The sequence below is a fragment of the Schistocerca cancellata genome, chromosome 4 (assembly GCF_023864275.1).
Source record: "Schistocerca cancellata isolate TAMUIC-IGC-003103 chromosome 4, iqSchCanc2.1, whole genome shotgun sequence".
Classification (NCBI taxonomy): Eukaryota; Metazoa; Arthropoda; class Insecta; order Orthoptera; family Acrididae; genus Schistocerca; species Schistocerca cancellata.
The window spans coordinates 905910221-905926097 of record NC_064629.1 but is presented as its reverse complement, the minus strand read 5'-3'; the positions used below and the strand labels follow the sequence as shown (position 1 = coordinate 905926097).

The 15877-nt window shown below is 43.7% G+C and overlaps 1 protein-coding gene across 1 annotated transcript in view; it reads right to left on the bottom strand.

Moving 5' to 3' along the window:
* LOC126184498 (uncharacterized) overlaps nt 1–15877 on the bottom strand; it is a 172804-nt gene that overhangs the window by 90345 nt on the left and 66582 nt on the right. The window lies entirely within an intron of this gene.

Below are 15877 nucleotides of genomic sequence, written 5' to 3'. Positions count from 1 at the left end.
GCTTCATCGGTCTAAGGTATTTGTTGTTGACATTCCAAAGAGACATGACTTAATCCCACAGTCCTATGTAAATGAGGACATCTCTCAAACGAACTCTAAGTTAGCAAAGTTGTGTAAGCATTTTAACAATACTTGTGTTGTAGATATAAGCAGTTTTGGACGAGAATTATTTACAAGACACTGTATGCACATGAACAGATCAGGAAAAAAAAAAAGCATTAGGTACCCTCTTAAAAACAAAAATATTGGAAGAAGTCCACAAATGTACCCCAAAGTTGGAACCAATCGCACCTAAATGGTTCCAGCCATCAAGTCAGACTCGGTTTCAAACTCAAATGTTTCAGGAAATTGTTAGTAATGAACGTACTGTGTTTGTAGCTACAGATAATTTTTTTATGTAAAAGTTTACAGCTGTCTCTAATTCCAAACAAATGACGATTTTTCACCAAAATGTGGGAGGACTTGGTAATAAAGTAAACGACATTACGGTTCTGTTAGAGGAACCACAAGGAATAAAAGATACTGATGTATTATGTTTTAGTGAACATCATGTGAAAGATATTGAAAGGTTATAGCTAAGTGGTTACTGTCAGACAGCGCATTACTCTAGAACCATCATGGAAAAAGGTGGAGTGGTAATTTATGTAAAAAACAACATATCTTACAATGCATTAGATTTAAAGAGCCATTGTATAGAGCAACAAATTGAAGTGTGTGATGTTGAGATTACTGTAAATGACTTCATGGCTGTAGTGTTAGCACTGTATAGATCTCCCTCAGGGAATTTGAATGTATTTCTTAAGCACTTAGATTCTTTATTATCCATACTGTACTCAAAGTCCAAGAACTTGATAATTACTGATGACTTTAATGTTGATTTCCTAAATGAGAGCAATAGTAAAGCTGATTTAGTACATTTAATGGAGTCTTATAATCTGATGGCAATAGTAGATTTCCGAACTAGGGTTACTGTTAACAGTAAAAGTCTGATAGATGATATATTTATAGGTAAGTCTAAATGCAATGAGATCACTGGACATCCAATCCTTGGCCTTTCTGATCATGGTGGTCAATTGCTTAGGCTCAATTACATCAGTGTGTGCAACAGTTCCGAGCATTCTTGGAACACTTAAGATAATAAATGAACAGGGCCTTAAAAAATTCAATGACAGCCTAAAAGAGATAGATTGGAGCCCAGTTTATAGGGAAACAGATGCAAACAAAAAGTACAATTCATTTTTAAATGAATTCACGTCTGTAATTGAGCCCATCTTTCCCAAAAAAGTAGTTAGAAATAGTCATATAGGCAATGTCAAGAAGTGTTGGCTCACTAAACGGATAATAACATCTTGTAAAACAAAGAGGATGTTATACACTTCTCTCGGGACTTTTAATGATCCAAAGAAACGACAACACTACAAACTTTACTGTAGCATTTTCGAGAAGGTTATAAATAAATCTAAAAGTATGTGCATAAAATCAGAAATTGAAAGCTCAGAAAATAAAATTAAAACTGTATGGAATGTAATAAAGAGGGAAACTGGCAGGACAACAGGGAACATGTCTCAGGTAGAGATTAAAACAGGGGACAGTATCATAAAGAAACCTGAGTTGGTTGCAGAAATATTTAATAACCACTTTTTGAGAGCAGCAGAGACGACAGGTTGTAATGGTTCTATGGAAGAATCATTGTCCCTCCTACAGAAAGCTATTAGCAACTGAATCCTAAAGTTATCCTTACCTCCAGTTACTGTAAGCGAAGTCATAAGAGCAATTAGATCATTAAAAAATAAAAATTCTGCTGGTGTGGATAATATTTCTAGTAAAATACTGAAACACTGTAATAAATTTGTTAGTCCTGTCTTATGCAACATATACAATGTATTCCTACAAGATGGGATTGTCCCTGACAGACTAAAGTTCGCTGTTGTGATTCCTCTCTTTAAAAAAGTGATAAAAGCATTGTTACAAACTATCGCCCAATATCCCTATTAACTACCTTCTCGAAAATTCTAGAAAAACTCATGCACAGGAGGACTGTGGACCATCTCAACTTCCACAGTATCTTAAGCAATAATCAGTTTGGTTTTCGTGCCGGGCTTTGTACTGAACAGGCAATGTTCTCTTTCAGCAACCAAGTTTTGGAAGCCATTAACAAAAAAATGTCTCCAGTGGGTATTTTTTGTGATCTTACGAAAGCCTTTGACTGTGTAAACCACCAAATTCTTTTGAAAAAGGCAGAATACTATGGTTTAGGTGGTACTGTTGGCTTGTGGCTACAATCGTATCTACAGGATCGGAAGCAGACTGTAATGCTAAATGGCTCTTCTGGAGAATCCGCCTCGTCTGAATGGGGCACGATAATGTATGGTGTGCCTCAAGGCTCCGTTTTGGGCCCACTGCTTTTCCTCGTCTTTATTAATGATCTTCCTCTTTGTTCTGAGAAACAGCAAATTTACCCTTGCCGATAATACCACAATTCTAATTGAAGATTTGATTGATCATGATCTTGAACAACCTACCAATAGTGTTATTAATGACATCTTAAATTGGTTCTCCTCAAATGGTGTCTCACTCAATGCAGATAAAACTCATTATATGAGGTTCCATACATCACAAAATAATCCCGATGAAATTAACATAAAATGTTGAGATCAACCAATACAGAAACTTGAAGATACAAAATTCCTGGGTGCTCATATAGACAGTAAATATAATTGGTCAGTTCACATGCTTTATCTATGTAAAAAACTTAGCTCGGCAACATTTGTGTTACGGGTAATTTCTTCAGTGGCTGAAGCTGACACCATTAAAGTTGCCTACTTTGGCTACTTCCACTCATTGATGTCATATGCTATCATATTCTAGGGGAACCAACCACTTGCAAAAAAAGTTTACACCATCCAAAAAAAAAAAGCAATCAGAATAATGTGTGTGGTCCATCAAAGACACTCTTGCAGGCACTTGTTTCGGAAGATAGGTATCCTAACAACTGCCTCATACAACTGTGTTCATACAGAACTGCCAAAATTTAAACAAGTTCTCAAAGATTACCTGACAGAGAAATCTTATTATACTGTGGATGAATATCTGAAAGAAAATGTATACCATAACTAAACTTATTGTGTCTAGAAGTAGTTCAATTGATTTTATTGTGCATTTGGGCATTAGCACACTTTTTGTAACAACAAATTGGCTGTACCTTTATTTACTCTTGTAGGCCTAATATCTGATTTAACTTTGTGCTCTTAACTTTATTTGAAACTCCTTTTTCTGTTAAATGGTTGTTATCTAGCTGACATTGTATCTGTTACTGTATTTATAGTATGTCTTACTTAAACTATGTATAACTTGGCATTGAATTGCCCTTGTATTTACTGTAAGTTTAAATTGAAACCTGTACAATGACACGTTCCATATCCTTGTGATTGACTCACTAACTGGATCTACAGAACAAGAAATAAATAAATAAATAAATAAATAAATAAATAAATAAATAAATAAATAAATAAACGGAGAAAGCTCGTACATGTGATCAATTATGGTGTTGGGGGATTTGAACTTGTGATAGATTTTTATTATGGATGTAAGAAGAATGGGTTTCTCACCGAGAAAATCTGACATCTTGAATAAATAATAAATGATAATAATACATATAAGTACAGTTTTCGAGAGAATATCGTGTTGGAATTTTAAGTTGGCGCAGTTTTCTAGTGGAGGTAGGCCTATAATAATAAATGATAATTAATGATAATGAACGTCAGTAAAAGGTAATGAACGTCAGTAAAAGGTAATGAACATCAGTAAAAGGTAATGAACATCAGTAAAAGGTAATGAACGTCAGTAAAAGGTAATGAACGTCAGTAAAAGGTAATGAACGTCAGTAAAAGGTAATGAACGTCAGTAAATGATAATGAATGTCAATAAACAAAAGTAAGGTTTTGCAGCCATTATTGTGTAGGAATTTGAATTTGGAGGGAATTTTCTACTGGAGGCAGGTCAATGATAATAAATAGTAAGTGGCAATGAATGGTAACAAAGACAAGTACGATCTTTGCAAGCATTATCCTGTTGGAATTCGAACTCCCCGCCATTTTTTTCTTCTAGACACTTAGGTTAGTGGACATAACACAATTGGACTATTCCTGCGCCAAAATCCGCTATCTTGGATGACGTCATTCGATGTTGCCAAGTCTACATGCCGCCATCTTGGATGACGTCATCGACGCCATCTTTAATAAATTTGGCTACAATGCTGCGTGTCCTGACGCGAAGTTTGTCCCACTACTGCTGTATTCATAAAGCACGACTGCAGAACGGTGGGCAGTAGGATTCGAGGTCCATTGCTGGCATGAAATCTCTTTCACCCGCACAGGGGGATTCCCTAAAGGCATCTCATGAATGAATGACTGCAGCAGTTCGGTGGACAATCGACATTAGCACGGGAAACTAAGCCAACCTACACACACACACACACACACACACACACACACACACACACACACACACACACACACACACACGTCTTCATAGAAAAGCATTCATGTTTTTGTTTTATAATTTCATCTACTCACCTTCCACTATCTCTCCATTTCAGTCCTTTACTGTATCTTGGAATGTAGCAAAGTACTTCCTCAAACCATTTACACGTTATTCACCTTGTTATGTTCCCCAGCCATCTTCATTATGTTTTTTATACATATGAGTCTCTTCCATCATCTGTTTATTTGAATTCCTCTGTCTGTAAGTAATTTCAAAGATGCATCTCCCCATTAGTATTGGGACAAAGAGATTATGAGTCCACTCTGCATTGTTGCCAGATGTATCCAAGATGGCGGCGATGACTTCATCCAAGATAGCATAGTGTAGACTTCACAACACATATGACGTCATCCAAGACGGCGGCCATGACGTCATTCAAGATGGCAGGAAGTTTGAATGTTGGCGGGAAAGTGCCACGCCCCCTCCCCCAGAAAAACGGCGCAAAGTTCAAATAATGCACCACACCTCTGTTATCTCTACTAAGCAAAGAAAATCGCTGGACTTGGGCTACCTCCACTAACCTAAGTCAACCGACCGCCAATTCCTCCTACGAACTGGCACCAACTTTGAATTTTGGCAGTAAACAAAGCTCACTTGGGGTTTCGCTGCTACAGTAAAAAAATGGTGGGAAAGAAAGCACACTTGTACTAACCTCACCTGCCACCACCTCCTAATGATTCATGGGAAAAAAGGGACTTCTCTTTATTATTTTAACAATTTCATGCACATGTGTTCGCCACTGGGTCCAGAGCCCAACTGGCTTAGTACACATCGCCACCAGCAGAGGGTGCTCTCATGACGTCAGGTGATGACGCAAGTACTGTAATCCAAGATAGCAGCACCCAGTATGTTCACCATGAGGTCCAGACCCCAACTTACTTAGTACATTTCGTCGCCACCAGAGGGCGCTACTGTAACTCCAGGTGATGACGCAAGTACTGTTATTCAAGATTGGTGCACACATTTTGTTCTCCATATGCTGTAGGACACAGCTACTGCATGATCCCATTATGTAGTCTAAGATCGTCTGCTCTTTCTCACACGTTTATAATGGGTTATGCAGTGTGTGTATGGCCAGCAAGCAGACGACTGATGACATCACAGCCTCCAGCCAGCAACATTCATACACGCACCACAGATAGTCATCTGCAAATACCTTAATGAATGTAACATAACACGTGACACCCACATAGCGCATCTAATGCATCAATTACCTAATTAATTCCAATTGAATTTTAATTATATTCCATAAATGAATGTATGATTTCGATATTATATTATGAAATTAGAATTTTCACATTTTCACACTAGGAGTGCAATGTTCATTCATTAATGACGTAACACCCCCCCCCAGAATTCTGCACTCCTATTGGCTACTGCATTAGTCACGTGATTCTATGTCATAGAAACCCAGATGGTGGTTTGTAGGGGGAAAATGGCGCGAAAATGATCCAGGTTGCACTGGGCTGCTGGGAAGAGTAAGGAACGAGTGCACTCTATTTTTGATTTATTTTTGAACATTTTATTTGTCACACTGATACAAAAGACGTGCTTGGGGCCATCTCATACAGCCCACAGTCCCCTAAACTATTTCTAAATAATGCTCTCCAGACACAGAAACAACTCCTAATTTTCCAAAATAATTTCTTTACACACTTGCATACTACTCCTAAATAATGCAGCACAGTGATGTGTAGACATGCTCAGTACTCGTAAACTGTTCAAATAATGCATAGCACAGCCTACAGACCTGCTCACAAAATAATGCGATCAATGGATGCAAGCACCCTCCACCAACCCCTGTCCAGTAGAGCAAACAGGCAACCCCAACGAAGTGGCGCGGCCGTCAGGTGAAACTACACACAGGTGCCCTCAGGCATGAGGTGTCGAGATCCCTTTTCATACACCAGAGAAATTCCTATCGCAACATTTGGTCACCTAGAGGCCGATGATGACGCGATCGGATGGGAATGAAGGCTTATTTAAAGAGCGCAGATGCTCCATGCTGAGCCACACACACGTGTGGTCAACGCGGGCGATGCGAATGGGCGGGAGTGCAGACCCGAGCCACCGCCTGACACAGGTGAAAGCTGCTGCTATTTTCGAGTATACATTTACTATTATATACCGACATCACAGAATTCCAAGGCGCAGATCCCATACGCCACTCAGGGCAGCACTTGTCTTTATCGCTGATGACAGAATAGCAAAGCCTGCTCTCCTCCTAACAGAACATACGAGATGAGTACCCACCCCAGCGTCACTGACACCTCGATGCAAAAAGTCCGCATGCCGACTCGCCATCTAAAACGTTCCCAATGTTATTCTTAGGTCACATTGCTTTTAAAAAAAGTTAAGACCTAAGTCGACCTCTGAGGAATTGTATATTGTCCCAGAAACAGTTAACACTCACTTTCTAAATGTCTCAGCTTGCATGCACCAAAATTCTTATCCTAACAGAACCTGTCTACGAAAGTAGTGCCGAATGCAGTCTTCCTCGTGGGCCTAGTGCGGTACCCTGTCTATAAAATGTTACCATTCATGCTTCCAACATATGAAAATGTTCCCTCTGCTATATAGAGGCTCCTATATCCCAGTACAAACTATGTGAATGAATCGAGCATTCTGATTGGCTGTAATCGAAATTACCCGTCGAATTACTGATACCACCGATATCGAAGCACTGTCCGCCCTTTTTTTCCTTCTGCAGTAAAGACTTTCGGTGGTTATTTTGCACAGATCGTCATATTGTACTGACAATTTAATCATACAAACTACCATACATATCGTCAAATACAGAAAGACTCTTATCATAGGACACACTCTTCCTCTCTCGTCATGCCATAACATAAACCATATTAACTTTACGATGCAATATATACACGTTTTACACAATGTAAGCCACAGTAACTTTACAATACAATATATACACATCTTACACCAACAGTGCAGTTATCTTTTATATCCGTACAGCACCCAAAAAAATTATGTGCATACACTCACACCGGCTATATCTCACCATGCTCCCCAGTCCTAGGGAAGTGCTGTCTACACCGGCAACTAAACATCGCTAAGTGTCATGCATATCGTCAAGTACGGAAATACTCTTACTCAACTACACTGTTCTCTCACTGAGGACAGGAGCAGGAATATTGAACTACAACGGGTATATTTCAAGCGGGAGAGTGTCACATAAACGTGTACTAACGTACACTTGTTTACCCTTAATACGAATGCGTTACTGCTCCTGCTTCCTTGCTTGCTCGCTTTTTTCTACACACGTCTCCAGACTCGGGGATTACAAGAACACCTGTATTGTCGTCATAATACTATACCATTTTCGCGGTACTTCTCGATATCAAGCACTAGACAGTATCCTACCAACTGCTGGCACAACGTAATTCCCAAGATATAGACTGGAAATTATTTCTCTACAACCCCGTACTTTAGTGAGATGCAGCGTGCTGCCAGCCACTGTGGCCAAGTGGTTCTAGGCACTTCAGTCTGGAACCACGCGGCTGCTATGGTAGCAGGTTTGAATCCTGCCTCGGGCATGGATGTGTGTGATGTCCTTAGGTTAGTTAGGTTTAAGTAGTTCTAAGTCTAGGGGACTGATGACCTTAGATGTTAAGTCCCATAGTGCTTAGAGCCATTTGAACCATTTTTTGTAGCGTGCTGTAAACCACTGTGTTAATCCTACTCTCGAATACCGATGTCGGTGATTTAACAGATCCCTAATCAACCCTATAATTTACAAGCCAACTAAGATCTTTCCCATGTTTAGAGAACAGGCAAACATGTCTTCCACACACCACAATCGATCTTCTCTCAACTAACTAAAGGCGCTAAATCTGCAGAAGCAGTCAAACAAACAATTTACATGGGAGTGAATAATGGTCCAACGCAAACGCGTCATCATCTTAAATTTCCACTTGATCTCGAAAGCCACCCAACACATTCTAAGTATTAGTTCACTATTCGGTCGTCTAGAGGGCTGCAAAGTTTACTCAGATACATTCCTACACTCCAACAGGTCTATGCATTTGGACGGGTGTTGTCTTTAACGGGAAACCTGAATCATTACTACCACAGGCCATGCATACGTGTAACCATTCTAGAAAGGCAGACACACATCTTTTATCATTGTACTTACTATTAAATGTTACGATCGCGGTCTCAATTGAATGGCATTCGACAATCGGAAATACACCCAGCTGTCGGCAGTGGCTCTGGAAATGGAAATATCTGTACCTTCCTTACGACTGGACATACTCTTCCCTTTGCTATCACAGTACTCCAAATCAAATGCGTACCATCCCTACCACTGTTTATAGTCATTTCCTTCCCGCAAACACATACTTTATAAACCTGATGCTCAAATGCGAACATATGACGAATGTTTTACTACTAAGTATAGCACTCCGTCAGTAACTGGTTGCCTATGATACGAAATAATACTGAACGAAAAATCAACGATGGTTATGCATGTCTATTACGTTTTCCTTGCGAGTGCTACCACTGTGTCTTATAAAGAAAGACGTAATCGGATAGATGTTAAAGAAAAAACCGATCGTACCAATTACTGCATTTACTGTCACAAGCAGTCTGGGTTCTACAGGTACACACAAGTATCCATGTTAAAAGCTATACCCGCTTTACAAATCGAGATACGATAATGACCTCTGAATGAGGTCGTTTTTCTTTCCGGACAAAAACCGTGACGGTGATCGTACAAATGCGTATTATCCGTCCACGATGCAACCTCGTGATAAAATCACTGAACTTTGAAAGTGATTCGGCTAAGGAACGTGGTATGTAAGCGGTATTTGCGACTCCCTCACACCACCCCAACTAGATAATTCTATAGTATTGTAGCGAATTCTCTCTCGATACCATGTCAGAGCTTCGGCGAAATATCGACGGATTGAGAAGGAGCATAAACAGTAGTAGTAGTAGTAGTAGTAGTAGTAGTAGTAGATGTGCCGATTGAGATCGTAAGAAGAAAAATGTACACTAGCTTCTCAGATCTCTAGTGTTACGCTATCCGCTAGAAATGATGTCAATGATTTGGAATCAAGTCTCTCGATTCAAGCACATACCTGCATCGGATCACACCCACAAGTGAATCATATTACTCACACTCCCATATCTCGAAACAAGTCGCCTTCTGCCAACCTAGGTGCTACAATAAAATTCCAACCTGGTTTTAGTCAGCCCCTACGCATCATGTACCTGATCTCATTTCTACAGCTTCGCGCATGTGATCGTTCCATTTTAAGTAGGAACTGAACAGAAGTCGGAGAAAACCATATTCACCACCTTCTGCAACCCGTGTAGAAACAGAACGACCCGAGTTAGTGCAACAGGACACTCCCTTAAGAGTGAGCGATTGGACGCTTTCTTGGACCTGTTGCACTAAGGCATGGACTGTGTACAGCATACACACGCTCTGGAGTGCACTGAGAGAGTATGAGCATATAACACAATTAAAAACTCTGTCACTGGACGTACGAGTACTGCGTGGCCTGATGCAGGGCGAAGAGCTCTGCTGTAAATACTGATCAGCGTTCCGGAAGCCGATCCTGAAAATCGTCGGTGCCAATGACGAAGGAACATCCGAAACCACAGTCAGCGATAATACCTTCGTGTGTACCGATGGCCCTAAGTGTCGAGCGAAGGTCGAGAAAATTACTGTGATAGATCGAATCTGGAGTAGTTTCCTTAGGAAGCGAAATAGTTCAAGGTGTAGGAGCACGAAGTTAAACTGCCGGAGCAATAGCCGAAATGGAACTCCAGGAAGTTACAGAAGAGGAACGCGCCCCATAACGACAGTCAAAGGCGATCTAAGAAGAAGGCGTTGGATGGGTAGCATAGTAGACAAATGGCATGCGTATCTGCTGAGTAGAACATCACGCCCCCTTATGACAGCAGTAGTTCGGGCTAGTGTAAAAGGTGCCAGTGGCCAAACGGTTTCCGCAATGGTGGATTACGGCGTATAAGGTGGACACGTGGAGATGCATAAACGAAACACCCATAGTCTAGTTTCGATTGGAGAAAGACTCGGTACAAACTGAGGAGATTTTCTTCTTGTTTGTTTTGGTTTTAGTGCGCAAAACTGCTATGGTCATTAGCGCCCGGTCCGTGACTTAGGAAAAAGTAAAAAACCGAAAGTGGAAACCAGCAGCAATGGGAACGAAACTCATAAAATTGGAGAAACTAAAAGCAGAAAGAAGGCTTAAAAATCCATTACGGAAAGGGGTTGGTTGTCCCCAAAAAAAGCTTCAAATGACTGACGTCATTTCACTGGCACTAATAAACTCGAGAACGCGATCGGCCGAGAGCGTGTCATCTGCAAAAATGGACTATATATCAGGCGACAGCTGTAGACGGGCGCGTAACGAAGTAAAATAGGGGCACTCAATTAAAAGGTGTCTTACGTCCACAGCTGAGAGCAGTGGGGACAGAGTGGGGGAGGATCGCCGCTTAAAAGATGTCGATGGCTAAAAAGACAGTGCCCTATCCGGAGTCTAGTTAAAATTACCTCCTCCCGACAACGCGTTCTGGAGGAAGAGGTCCAAGCACAAGGAAGAGCTTTCACGTCCCGCAATTTATTATGGGGAAGTGTCGACCAATGTGCGTGCCATAAAAGAACAACATGACGACATAAAACGCTCCATAGATCGGCGAAGGGAATCGATTGAATAGCTGGCCGAAGAAGAGAGACTGCAGCCTTGGCTGCTATATCGGCCGCCTCATTTCCATAGATACCAACGTGTCCCGGGAGCCAGAGGAACGCCACCGAGACGCCCCCGAATCGCGTGGACCATAGGGTGGAGAGGGTAAAGAGCTTGCAGACTGAGTAGAGAGCTGAGAGAATCTGAACAGATAACATACTGTATCCGCTGATGGCGACGGATGTAGTGGGCAGCCTGGAGAACAGCGTAAAGCTCCGCAGTATAAACCGAACACTGGTCGGGAGGCCGAAATCGATTTGGGGTGTCGCTAAAAATATAGGCACTGGAATGAGAAATATCTCATTCTGGAAACATCCCCCAGGCTGTGGCTAAGCCATGTCTCCGCAATATCCTTTCTTTCAGGAGTGCTAGTTCTGCAAGGTTCGCAGGAGAGCTTCTGTAAAGTTTGGAAGGTAGGAGACGAGGTACTGGCAGAAGTAAAGCTGTGAGTACCGGGCGTGAGTCGTGCTTCGGTAGCTCAGTTGGTAGAGCACTTGCCCGCGAAAGGCAAAGGTCCCGAGTTCGAGTCTCGGTCGGGCACACAGTTTTAATCTGCCAGGAAGTTTCAATATAGGCACTCCCTACACCGAACGATGTTTTGGAGCCATCAGTGTAAATAAGTGTGGCTTTCTTCATTTATGCACATAGAGCAGAAAATGCCCGACGATAAACAAGTAAAGGGGTACCATCCTTGAGAAACTGACGAAGGTCACGGAGCAGGCAGATTCGGGGACGGAGCCAAGGTGGTGCTGTACCCCAAGTTGTCAAGAAGGTTTTAGGAAAGCGGAAGGAAAGAGAATGGAGCAGTTGACGGAAGCGGACTCCCGGTGGTAGTAAGGATGAGGGGCGGCCTGCATACCCTACATCAAAGGAGGCGTCGAAAAAAATGTCATGGGCTGGATTAGCAGGCATGGAAGACAGATGTCTAGCATACGGACTCAGGAGGACTGCTCGCCGATAGGACAGCGGAGATTCAGCAGTATCGGCATAAAGGCTTTCCACAGGGCTGGTGTAAAAAGCTCCAGACACTAAACGTAATCCACGGTGGTGGATAGAGTCGAGACGCCGAAGAATAGATGGCCGCGCAGGAGTAGACTATGCTTCCATAGTCCAATTTCGAGCGCACTAAGGCGCGATAGAGGCGGAGAAGGACCACTCGGTCCGCTCCCCAGGAGGTACCATTCAGGACACGGAGGGTGTTGAGCGATCGCAGATAGCGAACCGAAAGATAGGAAATGTGGGAGGACTAGCACAGATTTCTGTCAAACATAAGACCCAAGAATTTAGCGACGTCCGAAAATAGGTTGACAGGTCCTAGATGTAAGGAGGGTGGAAGAAACTCCTTACGTCGCCAAAAATTAACACAAACGGTCTTACTGGGAGAAAAACGGAAGTCTGTTACGATGCTTCAAGAGTGGAGGCGATCGACACAGCCTTGAAGACGTCGTTTAAGAATGCTGGTCCGTTGAGAGCTGTAGTAGATCGCAAAATCGTCCACAAAGAGGGAGCCCGAGATATCAGGAAGGAGACAATCCATAACTGGAGTGATGGCAATGGCAAACAGTACAACACTCAGCACGAAGCCCTGGGGTACCCCGTTTTCTTGGGAGAAGGTACGGGAGAGAGTAGTGTTCACCTGCCCTTTAAACGTGCTCTCTGCCATAAATTGGCGAAGAAAAAGGGGCAGCCGACCTCGAGAGCCCCAAGAGAACAGTGTGCGGAGGATGCCTGTCCTCTAACAGGTATCGTATGCTCTCTCCAGATCAAAAAATATTGCTACTGTTTGGCGTTTCAGGAGAAAATTATTCATGATATAAGTGGAGAGAGCAACAAGATGGTCAACTGCAGAACGATGCTTTCGGAAACCGCATTGGGTAGGTGTTAAAAGACTGCGGGACTCCAGCCACCAAGCTAAACGGCAATTCACCATGCGCTCCAAAACCTTACATACACTACTCGGGAGAGAAATGGGGCGATAGCTAAAGGGGAGATGTTTGTCCTTTCCAGGTTTCGGAACAGGAACGACGATAGCTTCCCGCCATCGTCTGGTGAAAGTACTGTCGGTCCAAATTCGATTATAAAGGCGAAGGAGGTAACGCGGACTATGGGTTGATAAATGCAGCAACATTTGGACGTGGATACCATCCGGTCCTGGGGCGGAGGAGCGAGAAGAAGAGAGTGCATGTTGGAGTTCCCACATGGAGAAAACCGTATTGAGGCTTTCGCGATTTTGAGAGGAGAAAGCAAGAGGTCGCACTTCCGCTGCACGTTTCTTCGGGAGAAAAGCTGGCGGGTAATTTGAAGAGCTCGAAATCTCAGCAAAGTGCTGACCCAATGAGTTAGAAATTTCTACGGGGTCCACTAATGTATCATGCGCGACAGTGAGACCAGAGACCGGGGAGAAACTAGGCGCGCCTGCTAACCGTCGAATCCGACTCCAAACTTCCGAGGAGGGAGTGAAGGTGTTAAATGAGCTAATAAAGAATTTCCAGCTTGCCTTCTTGCTATCGCGGATGACGCGACGCCATCGCGCACGGAACTGCTTATAGCGGATACAGTTGGCCAAAGTAGGATGGTGGCGGAGAACGCGAAGAGCACGTCGCTACTCACGTATTGCGTCACTGCACGCCTCGTTCCACCAAGGAATTGGGGGGCGCCGGGGCAATTCGGAGGTGTGTGGTATTGAACGTTCCGCAGCTGTAAGAATAACGTCGGTAATATGTGTGACCTCATCGAATGTCGCTAGAGGCGAAAAAAGTGTCCAATCGGCTTGGGAAAACTTCCAGCGTCGCGGGCGCATAGATGGCAGTCTAAGGACACATGGAAAGTGGTCACTCGAGTGTGTATCATTAAGGGCGAACCATTCGAAGCGCCGAGCTAGCGGAACAGTACCGACCGCAAGGTCCAAATGAGAGAAATTTGTCGTGAAAGCAGACAAAAATGCAGGGACGCCAGTGTTGATGCAAACTAGATCCGCTTGGTGGAAGACGTCTAGCAATAGTGAGCCACGTGGACCAGGACGTGGAGAACCCCAAAGCGGATGGTGGGCATTGACGTCCCCAACCAGCAAACAGGGGGGTGGAAGCTGACCAAGAAGATGAAGCAGATCAGCTCGTGCCATTGGTGTGGACGATGGTATGTATACAGTACAAAGAGAAAAGGTATATCCAGAAAGGGAAAGACGGACAGCGACAGCTTGGAAGAAAGTGTTTAAGTGGATTGGGTGATAATGGAGAGTATCATGGAGAAGAATCATGAGTCCTTCATGGGCTGGAGTGCCTTCAACAGAGGGGAGATCAAATCGGACGGACTGAAAATGAGGGAGAACAAAGCGGTCATGGGGACGCAGCTTTGTTTCCTGACGACAGAAGATGACCGGCGAGTAGGATCGTAAGAGGATCGTCAATTCATCCCGATTGGCTCGAATGCCGCGGATATTCCAGTGGATAATAGACATAGGGTGAACAGAAAATGGAGTAATGTGACCAAGGGTGCTGTCAACTCAACGACTGCTCAGAGCTTGCGACCGACAGCGTGGAACAGCATTCAGCCGAAGGCAGAAAATCCTGATCCACAGGTTGCTCAGGAGCAGCTCCTGTCACCAGCGATCGGCCGGTTGATTGGCCGCCAGCAGTGCGCCTTGGCGACACGGAAGACGGCCGAGGGCGATTTCCGCCAGGTGGTGATGTAGATGGGACATGCCTTGGCGGAGAAGGAGATGAACTGGGTTTCTTTGTAGCCTTCTTGGAAATATGATGTTTAGATGTAGGAGCAACCGATGGTTGTGAAGTTGGGGTACGTAAAAAAAATCTTCATGTGTAGGCTCTTTTTTGGATTTCCAGGTGTCTCATTTTGGTGTCGTGATTTAGCAGAAGCCGATGAAGGGTGAGCCGTAGAGTGAGCAGGTGATAGTGGGGAGGTTGAACGGGCGATCTTTGCGCTGGCCGATCTGACGACCGTGGCACTAAAGGTGAGTTCGCAAGTCTGCGTGGCCGCCTCCTTTGTTGGCCGAGGAGCAGCAAGGACAGTGCTGTATTTTCCTGTCTGAGGCACAGTGGGCTTTCGACTGGCGAATAATTTTCGAGCAGCAAAGGGCGACGCCTTTTCCTTCACTCTTATTTCCTGGATGAGCTTTTCGTCTTTAAAAACGGGGCAATCTCGAGAGGAAGCAGCGTGGTCACCCATACAGTTGATGCAGCGAGGGGATGGAGGTGGACAAGCACCCTCATGGGCATCCTTGCCACACGTAACACATTTGGCTGGATTGGAACAGGACTGGCTGGTGTGATTGAACCGCTGACACCGATAGCAACGCGTAGGGTTTGGGATGTAAGGGCGAACGGATATTATCTCATAGCCTGCTTTGATTTTCGATGGGAGTTGAACTTTGTCAAATGTCAAGAAGACAGTGCGGGTTGGAATGATGTTCGTGTCAACCCTTTTCATAACTCTATAAACAGCCGTTACGCCCTGGTCAGACAGGTAGTGCTGAACTTCTTCGTCAGACAATCCATTGAGGGAGCGTGTATAAACGACTCCACGCGAGGAATTTAAAGTGCGGTGCGCTTCAACCCGGACAGGGAAGGTGTGGAGCAGTGAAG